The 14194-nt window shown below is 38.2% G+C and overlaps 1 protein-coding gene across 2 annotated transcripts in view; it reads left to right on the forward strand.

Moving 5' to 3' along the window:
• The window catches only part of LOC128262909 (bone morphogenetic protein receptor type-1B), a 59546-nt gene that overhangs the window by 40334 nt on the left and 5018 nt on the right, over positions 1 to 14194 (forward strand). The gene's annotated exons all lie outside the window — the stretch shown is intronic.

Raw genomic sequence — 14194 nt, forward strand, 5'->3', positions numbered from 1 at the left:
TAAACAATTTACGTGTTATTTTGCTTCTACCTAAAAAGTATTTTTAGATATGCTAATAGAATGTCAAATAGCAAAACCAAAATATTTGTTATTGACTTTGTGTGAACTTTGAATCAAAAATATTTTCTTACTTAAGTTGAGATGTTGTTTGTTTATTGTTTTTGAAAATATTAATGCCACTATAAGAAGCTATAAAAGCCCATACGAAAAGGGCTTTCAACTGATACTATTAAATAAGTACAAACCAGATTTTTGCCTTATCAAGATCCTCTGTGCTATTAAAAAAATACAAGCTTAGTTGAAATGAAAATAAAACGAGTGAACTTACCAACTCAATAAAAGTAGTATTTATTTAATTGTTTGCTTGTAAGAGAGGAGTATTTAAAATTCGAGTGGTTTCCTTAACTGGCATTTAACTGGGCTTCTTGGCCATTTATGGTTTTAGTTGCGATTCTCTGGCAGATTTTCCCCGAAGCTTTCACTGCGGCTCAGACTTGTCGCTTATCGGCCAGTGGATCGGTTCGGCGGACATGGCCATCTAGTAGTGCCATTATCATCGCCATGATCATGGTCTCATAAGTATGCAGTGCTCATATTACAAATCTCTTGGCATATCCTGTTGGTTACCCTCCGTTCTCCGTTCCCCTACCCCTACGATTTCAATTGAAATTCGTTTTCTAATTGCGTTTTGTTGTTCTCGGCTCTGGTTCTATGCCAAGTGTGTTCTGGGATCGGATCGGATCGGTTCGGTTCGGGTCTCCTGACCAGCCCAAGGAGATTCCATCGGCTTAAAATATGCGACGTTTCTTCCCGTTTTTTCTCCATGGAGTTGTGCATGTTTTTCTTAATTTTTTATGACCCTGAGCAGGTAGAACCGAGCCAAAAGATTGAAAAACGAACAAATAATACGAAGAGGAACAGAGAACCACAATCCGGGCACCCCTTGCTAGAGGAGTGGATACCCAAAATACAAAAAAACACAAACCAAAATCCAAAAAAAAAAAGGGAGAGAAAAAAGATCAGCTGTCAATTTTATGGGTTCCCCTTTCTCCTCCAACTACTTTCTGGGGTGTTGTATGCACATATTTTATGCCTTTTTGTGTGCCCAACTTTGTTGTCATTTCATTTCATTTCATTTGCTTAGATTACTTTGATATGCATCTGAGCATTTGATTTGGGCTTAGACAGCCAAATGAGTTTTACGACCGCGCGTGGTAGATACACACTGATATAATCCCTTTTCATCCTCTTAGAGCAGCACATTGGTTGATCTTTCAACAACTCTGATAATATTTGAACACAGTGAATGGCCAGGAAATCTAAAGTTGATTTGTTAGCACTATGCTCAGCCGTAAAATTCAAAGCAGTCAGTCAATCAATGTTATGTAGATTTTCCAAAAAGTATGCTCAGCAGTAAAAAAGCAGTTTGTTAATCAACATTTAAATGCAATTTTAAATTAAAATAGGAATTAAAATTAATGAACTGCACAAACTATGTGATATTTTTTTTACGTTTACGCAATTAAATAAATACTTATTTCGGCCAATTTTTAGAAATTCCCAAACTTGGTCAGCAAATAAATGTAAATGCAATCAAGCATTTATGACTTTTGATAAATAAAAAATAAATAAAAGTTTTTAGTTTTTACTAAGACAGCCAATTGCAATGACATAAAGTTTATAGTGCCATTATATAAAGTGGTAAAAACTATAACCCACAGTTGATGGGCCGCACACTATATGAAATCAAGAATTTCCGCTGTTAAAACTGTGTTTGAATTTAAAATTGTAGTTGATATGTTTTTATTTTCGCTGGGGCTTATAAACGCCTGCCAATCGTCTGGGCATCCGTCCAGGTGCAGATCTCTCAGCTTATTTATTTGATTTGCTTTGTTGTGCAGTTGTGCGTTCTCAGTTCGGGTCTCTTACTTAATAATAAATTCGCCACGGGTGGCTTCCGTCCCCTGCGACGTCCTCTTGGTCAGTCGGTTGCGCCCATGACAAATCGCAACAAATGCCAAACAGCAGACAAAACAGATAAAAACCCTCGAAAGCGCAACAAATACGAAAAACACCTTTTGATGTGGGCATTGTGTAGTTCGTAAGGCAATGGAAAAGACAAAGGCGCATAGTACACACCCACGCCCAAACACTGAGTTTTCCTCGAAAAACCTTTCACAGAAAGTCGGCATTTGATTGAAATAGAATAAGCTTAGATGGACAGTTCGGCCCAGTTTCACTTCCATCAAGCAAAGTGCAGACCTGTCATGATTCTACCTATATATTGGAATCGAAGCACTCGAAGCTGGGGCAACAAATTGTGCTTTCTAACTGATACTGGGACCGGCGAATGCTGATAAGACCGTGGAGGTGTGGGTCTGGGGGGTAGTAAATACTAATTCCCAGGTATTTGACCGACCGTTCGGCAGGCCGCTGCTGTGTTTAGGGGCCAGGTTTGGTTGTTCCGAGCGCTAATCTTATCAATTTTGTCGTCTGCCGCCGCCTGTTCGCTGGCGTAAACAAACAAAAATAGTTATAATAATAATAGGCGCAAAGCAAAACACAAAAACAAATTAAATGATATAGACAGACGTCAAGTACATAAGCGCACGTTTCTTTTTACGACGAGCGTGTGGCTGCATTTTGAGTGCGTTTTCCTAGCGTTTTTAGCCGCCTCAGCGCATAACTATAAAAATGATTTTTAAACCAAAGTAAACCAGACATTAACTGTACCCGTGTTGAACACACATTTTGTATTTATTTGCTGCGGCCTGCACTTTTTTTCGCACACATTTCCTCAGCGAAATTGTATTTTTAATTTGACTTAAATGCCAACCTGTCGATTTTCCCCGGCCAAAAAGCACACGCAAATGCGGGTCATTGATTTCTTGATTTCTTGGGCCTTCAGCACAAAAACCATCGACTAGACGTTCGTCTCGTCTTCAGACGGAACAAGGCGACACATTAATATACTTCCAATGGCCATATCTCAGCTACGTGGATTCGTATTAAATCAGCGATTCTGGCATTGACTTGAAAAGCAACTCATGATCTTTAGTATGAATAAAATAATTACAATTACAATGAAATGTTGCTCATTAAGATGCGATTATCAGATGAAAAATGAACAAATTGTTCGCGGAATCGCAGCAAATGGCAGGGAATTCATATAAAACCTGATTTACTTGGTCAATCAAAACGTTAGAGCACATGATATGTGCTGGGGCTGTACTTCCTTTATGGAGGGAATTACTTTAGCAGTGTGAAGCGTGAAATTTCAAATTCGTTCTGAGAAAATTGCATAACGGAATAAAAGATCGTATCTTGAAAAAAACGAGAGAAATCTTAGAAGCTAAAAAAACATATAATTACGAGTATATTGCACTTGAATATTTTAGATTTAATGATGGCAGTGTCATAATAAATATTCATCTGGTTTCCACAGAAATAATTTTGGTTTTTTTTTATTGTTCAAAAGAAGAGAGATTAAACATTTTATGAAGTGTTTTTAAAAATGCGATAGACTTAGTCCCAGGGGTCGCGGCATATTTTGATAAGTCACATGAATATAAATAAAATGGGAATAAAATTTTCACATCAAAAAGTTTTAAATGTTAAATTATCTGTTACCAGTAAGGGGTTGGTAAAATGTTTACTCAAACTTACAAACATAAGTGTTTGATAAAAAACGGAATAAATAAAATAAATACCTGACTATTGAATTCAATATTTTGTATTTAATATTTACTATGTTTTTTATGAGTGAGTGAGCTAACAATTTTATTTTTTAATATTAACCATTTCAATATATGTACATACATATACAACCATATTTTTTCGCAGTAAATCCCCCTAAGCTGTCACTTGGCGATTAACTACAGATTATTCCATTTATTCTTAATCTAATATCACCATTCAATTGAGATATGTTTGCTTAGCCACGTCTTTTGCCTTTTGCTGTTCTGCTGCGTTTCGAGTGCAGCGTCCGCATATCCTGTTTTTCCATGCAGTGTGGATCAGCATCAGCTTCAGCTTCAGCATCCACATCAGCCGATGCGATCTGTCGCCAGCGTGTGTAGCACACATGTGTTCCTCGCACAGGGCGCGTGAAAATGACGATCGAGGCGAGGTCTCCGGTCTCCGGTCTCCGGTCTCCGATCCTCCATCCATCCATCCATCCATCCGAGTTATACACTCCTTTGCTGCATTCTGCACTGGGATGATGCGGATATGCTGAATGCTGAGTAGGCGGCAGCTGCTGCTGTTTGTCAAAACATTGGCATGGAATTCGCAGTGGGGCCAGGCCAGGCCAGGCAAGTGAAATGATATGTATCTGCCAGATACATATGCATCTCTGTGTGCATATGTAAATGCAGTTTCCTGCCGGCCCAAAACACAAAAAAATAAAATAAGAAACTCCATTAGCAAGCAACTACAGCTACGGCCTCATCCAAAAATTCCGCTTAATTTCGTTGACGATTAATCAAAATCAAATAAATGCAAGTAACTTGGCTGCCCCACGCCAGTTCTTCTCCGTCAGTGTTCCATACTTTCCAGCTCCTTTGCTAACTGCGGCTGGCTTTTGGCTGATGATGGATTTCGTGATAAATGAAGTGAAATTTGAGTGGATTTCATGCCGTTCTTGGCTTCGTTTTATTTTTTGTTTTTTTACTCCATACAAATGCGTTAAATGCTCGAAACGATTATCTCGGGCCTGCTAGGGGTCCCAGCTTTATGATGATTTACATGTGTGTACAGAGCAACAGTGGCGGTCAGAATTATCAGCTTAGTTCGGTTTTGTTTAAGTAAAAGATAACTTTTGAACATTAAATCGTGTAAATTTAAAAGTGATATTATTATTATTGTGTTATTTAGAAAATAGTTTTTTTATTTTCTTGCTTTTAATATTTTAACCTCTGCTGTACACATTACATTCAGCTATAAACGTCGCCGTTTTTTTTATGAGTTTGCTGTAGCTGTTTGGCTTATGCAGGATTAACATCATATCTGCTCTTATCCATCCACACTCACAATTCTTTCTTTGTAACTTTATGATTTTGGCTGCCTCGCAAGGTCATTGTTCTACATTCTTTTTTAAGAACACCTTCTTAATCCTGAGAGAATTAACAACTCCCTGTTAGGTTTGTCTACCATTAAGTGCTGCTAATTGCTGGAGGTATGTTTCCATAGCCTCGCTCTGCTGCCCGAAATTTCATAACTTTTATTGGACCCCATCGTTCAGCAGGCAGCTTTTGTTGTTGGTAGGTAAATGTGTCGCACAGACAGACAGCACGGCGGCATGTTTATTAGACTGCAAACACAACGGCAACAACTTTTGTTAGTCGCACAATGAGAATAGCGATCGCGAATCGCAAATCGAGAGCCAATGACAACGCACATTGGCACGTATTGCTCATTTGGCCATATGTGCATATCATATAAAATAAATATGAGATATATACGTGTTTTTCTATCTACAAAATTTGCATATTTTCGGTGTCTGTCAGTCTGCTGGCTGAGATTTATATATGCTTTCCTGTCTATTAAAAGCCTGCACACGTCATGCTGTCGCCGGGGCAGCCTTAAAAGGCAGCCTTAGAGCGAGTGGCCGATGGCCAGTGTTTGATTCATCATCAGGTGACCAAAAAAAAGCGTAACAATAATGGCCAGCAGTCAAACAGTCTGGCCAAAAGGCGAGGAGCAACATGTTGCTGCTGCAGTAGCAAAATTGCCCAAGCAGTAGCAGCAACATGTTGCTGGCGTTTCGGTTTTGGAATTGCTGGCCTTTTTTGTATGCGGACCGGGCTGTGGCCATAAATCGAATTGACATTTTGACGCGACTTGCATTCGTTGTTTGGCTGGCCCACCCACATGCGCTTCGCTTGGATCTTGTATGCAAAGTCCCTGCTCGGGCGCCATTCAATGATTCATTCCTGGACATCCATCGTGGTTTCCTTTCCTCTTTGGCTGTTATAAATCTTGTTTTGGAGGAGAACTTTGATGACCCACCCACTTAGGCTTAAATCCTGTACCTTGAGTCCCTGGTCGGGCGCCAAGTATGTGACTCCTTTGCCTCTTTGGCAATTATAAATCGCTTCTCGGAAGGAGTCGCGCGCACAGTGTTGCCAACAAATCGCAGACGACAAATGCGCAGACAGCTTGACTTTATTTTCGTGCCGCCACCAAGCTATAGCCATATATACTATATATACAATGTCTGCGTACAAGTTTATTTCTAGCCAAATAGCATTTGGTATTTCGTCTGGCAGGCGCATAAATTTCGAATTAGAAACAAAAAGAGCGAAACAGCCAAGACGACGACGACGACGACTAATTAGCCGCTCTGTTGTTTTTATTTTAATTTTGACCCAGCCATTGGCAACGAGGCAGAGTCGACAAAGACTGCTCCTCCAATTCGCTACTGTGGAGCAAATCATATGATCGGATCTCGGCTTGAGTGACTTTTGGCTAACGCCTCCTCCTGATTAGCATTCGAATCCAATTCCAATTTCGATCTTTCGGCGATCTGCGAATGATGATTGGCAATCATCGCCTCAATATCAATATCAATATCAATGTCGTTGCTCCCCCGATTCTGTTTGCTCATTTCGATTTCGATTTCTTGATAAAATCGCAATAAAAATTGTATCAGCTGCTGGTGCTGCTGCTGCTGCCGTTGAATTATGCAAATTGAGTCTTATATATATTTTCGCTCGCTTGGTAATGCAATGACCGTCATAAAAGTCGCTGGCCGATAAGATTTTTATGTGGACAGATGATGATTTTTATTTGTGATTTTAATTTGCCCCTATATTGATTGCTTTCAATTGCTAATTTGTTATTCCACTTCTTTTCGTTTCAGGTAAGTTCAAAGTCCACAGTAAAGTTATAAGTTTGGATAAAAGCAGCTCAAAGGTTATGAAAGATAACTTGTCGGGTAAAGAATGATAGTAAATTTATTTTTCGGATTTATAAAATCTTAAAGAATTCTTAAGAACTGTTTTGAATTAAATTTAGCTAAAATTAATTTCACATTTGTAATACCTATTCCATATTTTTTATTAATAGCTCTCAGTACAGCTGCGACAAAGATAAATGCGGATTTTTTTATTCCTTCAGCGCTTCTATTAATTTTTATAAAAATTGCATTGAATAAATTACTCACCTTTAATAGTTTTGCTCAAAACACTGGCGATTTTCGCGCGTTTTTAAACGCCTTCGCCTGGGTGGTCCCACCAGTTGCCATTTAGTCACCGAACTTTGCCAGCTGCAGTAATTTGTCATATTTGTATGTGCACATGTACTTTTTTGCAAATGTTTTTTTTTATACATTTTTTTTAAAAATAATTTACGCCTGCAATTAAAAACCATTAAGCCAAATCAGCGCGGTCTGCCCGCCGGGCTCTCTAATTAAAGCTGATTGTGTTGATTCGGCTGCCGTATGCAGAGGGAAAAAGCAGCGAAAAATATAGAAAAATTATGCACAATCGCAGATGTATGAATGCTGCTGCTGCAATTGTTTTTAATTGCCACAGAGTGAAAGAGAGGGCAGATTGGGGAGAGTGCATAAGCCAAATTGTGTCGGGCATAAATCTGACCATTAGCTTCGACCATCTGCTTGGGATTTCTGATTGGGATTTCTGTTTCTGTTTTTGTTTAACTTTTCTGTTAGCGTTTCATTCACAATTTCCACGCGACTCCAAGAGACAAATATCAAATAGAAACACACCAAAAAATAAATAAAAATAGGCAACACACGGGCATTAATTATAGCCGTTTATAAGGAAAAATCGTTTTAAAAGTTGTCATGCCCAAGCGTGGAGTGTGCAAATAGCAGCACCAACAACCAACAACCACAGAGGCTTGGCAACAGCCGCCAAAAACCCGTTTACCTTCGCCATCATTTTTTTTATTAGGAAAACAAACGAATTTGTTTTGACTTCAACTTTGGGTTAAAGTCGTTATGTTCCCTCGCCACCATTCTCTCCCTTTCTAGCCGATGATTAATTTATTTTTGGCTTTGTATCCCATTTTTAGGGTTTGTTCAGAACTTAAGATTCAATTCCCACAAGGATTTTGAGAACATATATTTTTGACCATCTTGCTCACACCTTGGCATAAATTCCTATTTCTACAGAAACTGATTTGAATGATAGTAATTTGATTTCTTGGAATAACCGAAAGCTTAAAGCTTGAATCACATTCCGCATGACGAATCCGCATAAAACAAGTTAAAGCTAAGTTTGTAAACTTTAGTTAAAACTGGCACAGAGCTAACAATTGTTAAGACTTTAGATTCAATTTAATTTAAACCTTTAATTGCTTTATAATTGAGCCTTAAAAATAAATGCTGTCTTATAATTTTATATTTTAATTTCCATCTTCACTTTTCGTTCACTCGTGACTTTTAATTGGTATTTAAATACTGCTTCCTAACAATGAAATCCTAATTAAGCTCTTAAACTTTCTTCGTATACTCTTTATATTCAAGATTATTGCCAATGATTGTATGTTAATATCTATACAAAACTGCTATGTGGGCAATCTATAAGTCATTGTTCATTGGAGGGCGTATGCAAAACAAAATGGGAAGAAAACAATTAATTGCTATTGATTTACGGGGCGTATGCTTGATTTATTTAGCAATCGTTTGACCAAAAAGTAGGCGGGCAATCATTTTCTTTCCATTTTATTTATATTATTTCTTTGTGTACTCGAATATTTTATTTATTGCCCACATGCGCGCGCGCCACACAATAGAAGACCCGAAGCCAATAGATAATGATGACTTCATTGCCAATGTTGCAACATCATCAGCAATAATCACAGTAGCCATAACCATTGAAGGAAGCCAAAGCCCGCAGGCGAAAAATTTCAAGTCCATGTGGGCTACTGTTGGTTATTGATTTCACGGTGGGGTAAATGGCTGGCAATAATGCTGATGTTGCGGAGATTAAAATAATTACTAATGCTGGTTAAGGCAATCAGATAAATTCAAGACATTAGCTGAGCTAGTTTTGTAAGTGTACCTCTCAGCCCCTTTGGCTTTTGTTTTCTTAACTGTTTTCGCTGCTGTCGTCGTTATCTTCTCTCGAAACTAATTTATGCAGCGCTCTATGCTTTGCATTTCAAGCAGTTTCCTCCGCTCGACCACATGTCCACCAAACAGGTATATATTCTGTGTATATGTGATATATACCAACAGTCTATATATCCGGATGCCTCTCTAATGCCAATTCAATTTGAGGCTAATGTAGATGGAGATACGATTTATGCAGATTATGCAAAGGGCGGTCCAAGCCGATCAATTCCGAGTGTAGGTGTCTTCTGAAGTCGTTGCTTTGGAGTTTGTGGGGACTTGGCCCCTGCTCCACAGAAGCATCCACAGCATCCGGCTGCCCACGCATTAAATAAAATAAGAGAAAAACTCAAAACTAGACAGACATTTTGTTTAGCATTTTGTTGTGCCAACTGTCCCATTTGCTCGAAACGACTCGACTCACGCTCCTCCCTTTTGGGAGCTGCTGCCTCCAGAGCCTACGCTTTTTTTTTATTATTATTATCGCCTAGAAGTCGCGTCGCCTGGGCGTTTGTGATTTAATTAAAAATATGCGACACTTAATTAAAACGCATGCGACGAGAGCAAGAGAGACACTTGCAAATATTTAGAGAGACTGCAGCGCGTTTTATTAAGAATTTTGACAGCCTTTTGATTAAGAGCCCAGCCGCCTCAGGCACTTGGCGGGCACTTCGCTCCAACGCCCACAATCTTCGCAGCTTGGCAATCTTAGCCTGGGAAATAACTGGTTGGCCTGCTGATTTATCGGGAGGCACAGTAACCAAAGCAGCCAGCCATTCATGCCGCTTACAGCTGGCTAGCTGGCTAACAGCAAAAACATGTTTGTATTGGCTGTGACACGTTTTGAAAGTCAATTAAACGCTTGTAAAATGCATTTATGCAAAGCGAAACTCGAACTCGAACGCATTGCGCCTAACAATGGCGACTCAATCGCCACATGTAGTATGTTAGGCTACAGTGACGCAACAGTGCGTTAACAGTGGGCGGATGCCAGTGTCGACAGTTCACTGTAGCTTTACCTGTACCTGTACCTGTACCTAAGCAGAACCAGTTCCCAGAGCGTCAATTACACAGAAATTTGTTATCCAGCTGAATTTATCTGCTGGGGAATGTCGTCTAATCTAATGCCAATTCGAAATGGAAAGTTTCTCCCCCCTTGCGCCATTCAACTGTTAAATGCGCAAATGCCTTGATAAAATTTGGCAACATCACAAACAATTGCGGTAACTAAATTTAAATTGCCCCCAAAAGAATTATAGCCAAGTAAACCGAAGCAAAGCAGACCGATCCGCAGCCCGAGGCAAACAAACAAACATCAGTGTCAGAATCAGATGGTGATGGTTGGATAAAAAGAGCCAAACGACGTCAGCAAGTCACAAGTAGTCTGTAGTCTATAGACCGTAGTCTGTAGTCTCTGGCGACCGGGTGAATAAATCTGCCAGTATAAATAAATCCGCTTTTGGCAGGAGACCGGGGATCAGATACGAAAATAAAATGCCAACCAGCAACCAATTCATTAGGACCGACCAAATATTGAAATTATGGAAAATGCCGCCCACTTTTGTCGAAATTTATATTAAATACCGGGGAATACAACATGCCGCGGCCTACGTTGAACAATAAAACCTAGCATTATTGTATAAAATGTATATCACAGAAAACAAGGCATAAAAATGAAAACAAACGCCCACAGTCTGCAGGCCTCCAAAAATTAAAAAAACGATCGGTGGAAATCGTGTAGAAAAGCACAAATGCCACAAGTGGAAAATGCTATTAAAAGGGTGACTTGGAAATGCCCTTTTATATATATCTTGTTAAAATAAACAAAAATGTTTGGTTAATCTTTCATTATTTCATTAATTAACTTTTAGCACTAGTATAAAAATAAATATGAATTTCTTTATGTCTAAATCCAATATAGTTTTTACTTGATTGTTTAGAGTTTATAGTTTATATATTTTTATTTATAGAAAACCTATTGAAAACATTTAACAATTTTAGAAATAGTATTTAGTATTCTTATACTCTCCAAATAAAAAGAGTATTTAGCTTTTCTTAAATTCTCCAAACGAGGTTCGTGTCCTGGCTAAGTATCTCTTCAGACGTCACACATATTTGTGTTTGTTGCTATTGCAGATACTGCTGCCTTTGTTTAGATTGCAATTAGGGAGCTGATGATGCATGAGGCATTCCATTGATGAGCTCACTCCAACACCGCCATCAGGTGTGTGTTTTGCACTGTGTGTACTACGAGTTGTATATGGAATTGTGTATCTTTTCCCGATCACATGACTGCGTGAAGAAGCGTAAGCACTTTCTGTTTTTCTTCGCACAGTGAAATATCTTTAGGTTAATCTACATGGAAAACTATCAGCAACAAAGACCTAAGACAACTTGCTCAACGTTTTTTTTTTAAATTCTTAGAGAAGTATTAAATTATTTTAAATTCTTTTTAAATATAACAAAGCTCCGATAAAAAAAAACTAATTTATTTATTAATTGGCTGTACAATAGATCTGTAATACTGATTCGATGCTTTAATCTAAAATATAGCATATTGATCTTACTAATTGCGCTAAGTAAAAAACCAGTTTTATCACTAATTAAATGTGATTACCAGATTAGCTCTATCTATTGTACAACTACTAACCCAATTCGATAACGGACTTGAATTGCTATAACTGACCTGGTTTGATAAGTTAGCTCTTGACTTTTTCCAACTGCTTTAAGATCAGAAACTCAATCAGAAACTTCGGCACTTTTAATAGTAATTGCATTCGATTGTGTTTCCTTTTCTGGCTAAAATGCCCAATTTGGAAAGCGAATCCCCAAAGAGATTAACATTGACCCGTAATTACTTTATATGGATTGCGATTTTAATTAGATTCTCGACTTTGAACAGCTGCTTTCGGGCAGTAAACAGTGGGCAGCAAAAGTAATGGCACTGGCAAAGAGAACAATCTCTTCACAGGTCTGTCAATCTAGATGGCTTTATAGTTGTGCAACGCACTGTCGGCCGTATGTGGGGAATATTTTATGGCATGATTCAGCTAACGATTTCCGCTGCCAACGCTCTCTCACATGGGTGCAGTTTTTCCCCGGTGCTCCCACTGCTCCTCCTGCTCCCCACCACCCAATCCGTTTATCATCATCTTGGTTCCATAGTACCATAGTCCCATAGTCACCATGATGATCTGAGCTCCGTGAGCTGTGGGCTGTGGGCGTGGGCCGCCTGCCGCCTCCTTGTCGAGATCGTGCCGCAAACATCGCATTAACTGGCTGTTCGGGGCTAAATATATATATATATATATATCAATGCTGCATATTTGATGGGCTTGCACCTTCCCTTCCTCATCGGTTTAAAATTAAATGCTTGCCAAAAACAAATAACTTTTTTAAATGAGATAATTAAATAAGATAATTATAGAATTTAACTTATACAGTTTTTAAAAGATTTATCTTATAGACAATTTTTGATATTCTAGTTATATTTCCAAAGAGTAAAGGTAATAAAAAAAAAACACAAAAAATGTTTAGTATTACTTTACAATACAACACCAATTTAATGCGTTTCTCGTTTATCTTTTATTAGTGATCGTAAAGAAGAGGCTACAGAATTGTCTATAATATAAAGTTTTATATAGTCAATTGTTATTATTATGGCCTAGACAATTTTTAATCAGCCCTTTCGGTTACACTAACAAGTGGTTTATTTTACCACTTAAAAATAAAATCTTCAGGGCAAAGTTTTGTTTTATTAATTTAAGACAACACTTCACAATTCTGCACCAATTTAAGAAGTTCTTCGTTTATCTTTTATTGGTGATCATAATAATCATCAATAATTTTCCATAATAAAAAGATTTATGTGTTTTAATTCTTTAACAATTTTCTCTATATTTTGAACAAGTCCAAAATAACTTATTGATGCTTGTTTTTCCTTATATCTTGCCTTAAATATCTTATCTTATAAAATAAAACAAGAAATATTCGAAAAGGCATGTTTGGAATAATGTCAATTATGATTGGAATCAGTTCTTATTTTTTTTTCTTTTGGGCAATCGTTTATGATTGGAAATATTATTTAACGATGCTGCATCTTTGTGCGTTCGAATGCCGGCCTTATAGGGCCAGTGTTCCTGTGACTTCCCCTTCGTGTTTGAAGAGTTTTCACATAAAAATGGTTGTTTATTGCAACCAGCTAACAAACACATACGCAGACGAGATTGCTTTGTTCTGGGCCTGCCAGCCAGAATCAGTTTTTTACTTATTTTTTTTATACACTTTTTGGGTTTTGCTGAGTGGCAAGCGCGTGCACTTGGCGCCAACTTGGAGCCGCCACATTGCCTTGCCCCTCGAGCGGCACAAAAGCAAAACAGCTAACCAAAAGAGGCAACAGTTTGATTTCAAAGCGCGACTGGTCCCCTCTGGCCACTTTCCCCTCCCTTCCCATCCCATCCCATCCCTTCCTTTCCTTTCCTCTCCGCCGGCGGATGCCACTTGTTTGTCCGCGGTTCGTTTCATAATTTGGCTGCCTTCTTCATTTTTTTTTTTGGTCTGGTCTGGTAAGAAATTCATAATTTGTCTGCACCGCAACAGGCTACCGTGCTACGTGGTCTTCGTTCCTTTATTCTCTCAGATTTTTTTTTTGCAAGAGAATATACTTTAAAGAAGCAACAGGTATTTACAAATAAAACTTGGCAGCATAGGTTTTATTGAAAACATTTTTTTTGCACGTGATGTAGTAAAATATTTGAAAGAAGCAACAGGTATTTGCGTATAAAACTTGGCAGCATGGGTTTCATTGAAAACCAACCATTAATAGTATATAGATTGTTCCTGTAAGATATGTAGAAATATATTTAAAAACAAAAATACTTATTTGCAAATAAAACTTGGCTTCAGAGCTTTCATTGAAAACTAAACAATTGATAGTAGATCGATTATTCGAGTATTCCTGCAAATGATATAGCAAATATTTAAAAGAAGCAACAGGTATTTGCAAATACAACTTGGCAGCATAGCACAGTTTTCATTGAAAACCCAAAACAATTGCTGGTATATAGCTGCACGTTTTGCATGCCAAAACGGCTAAGAGATACAATTGGCGCGATA

The sequence above is a fragment of the Drosophila gunungcola genome, unplaced genomic scaffold, assembly GCF_025200985.1.
Source record: "Drosophila gunungcola strain Sukarami unplaced genomic scaffold, Dgunungcola_SK_2 000001F, whole genome shotgun sequence".
NCBI classification, from domain to species: Eukaryota; Metazoa; Arthropoda; class Insecta; order Diptera; family Drosophilidae; genus Drosophila; species Drosophila gunungcola.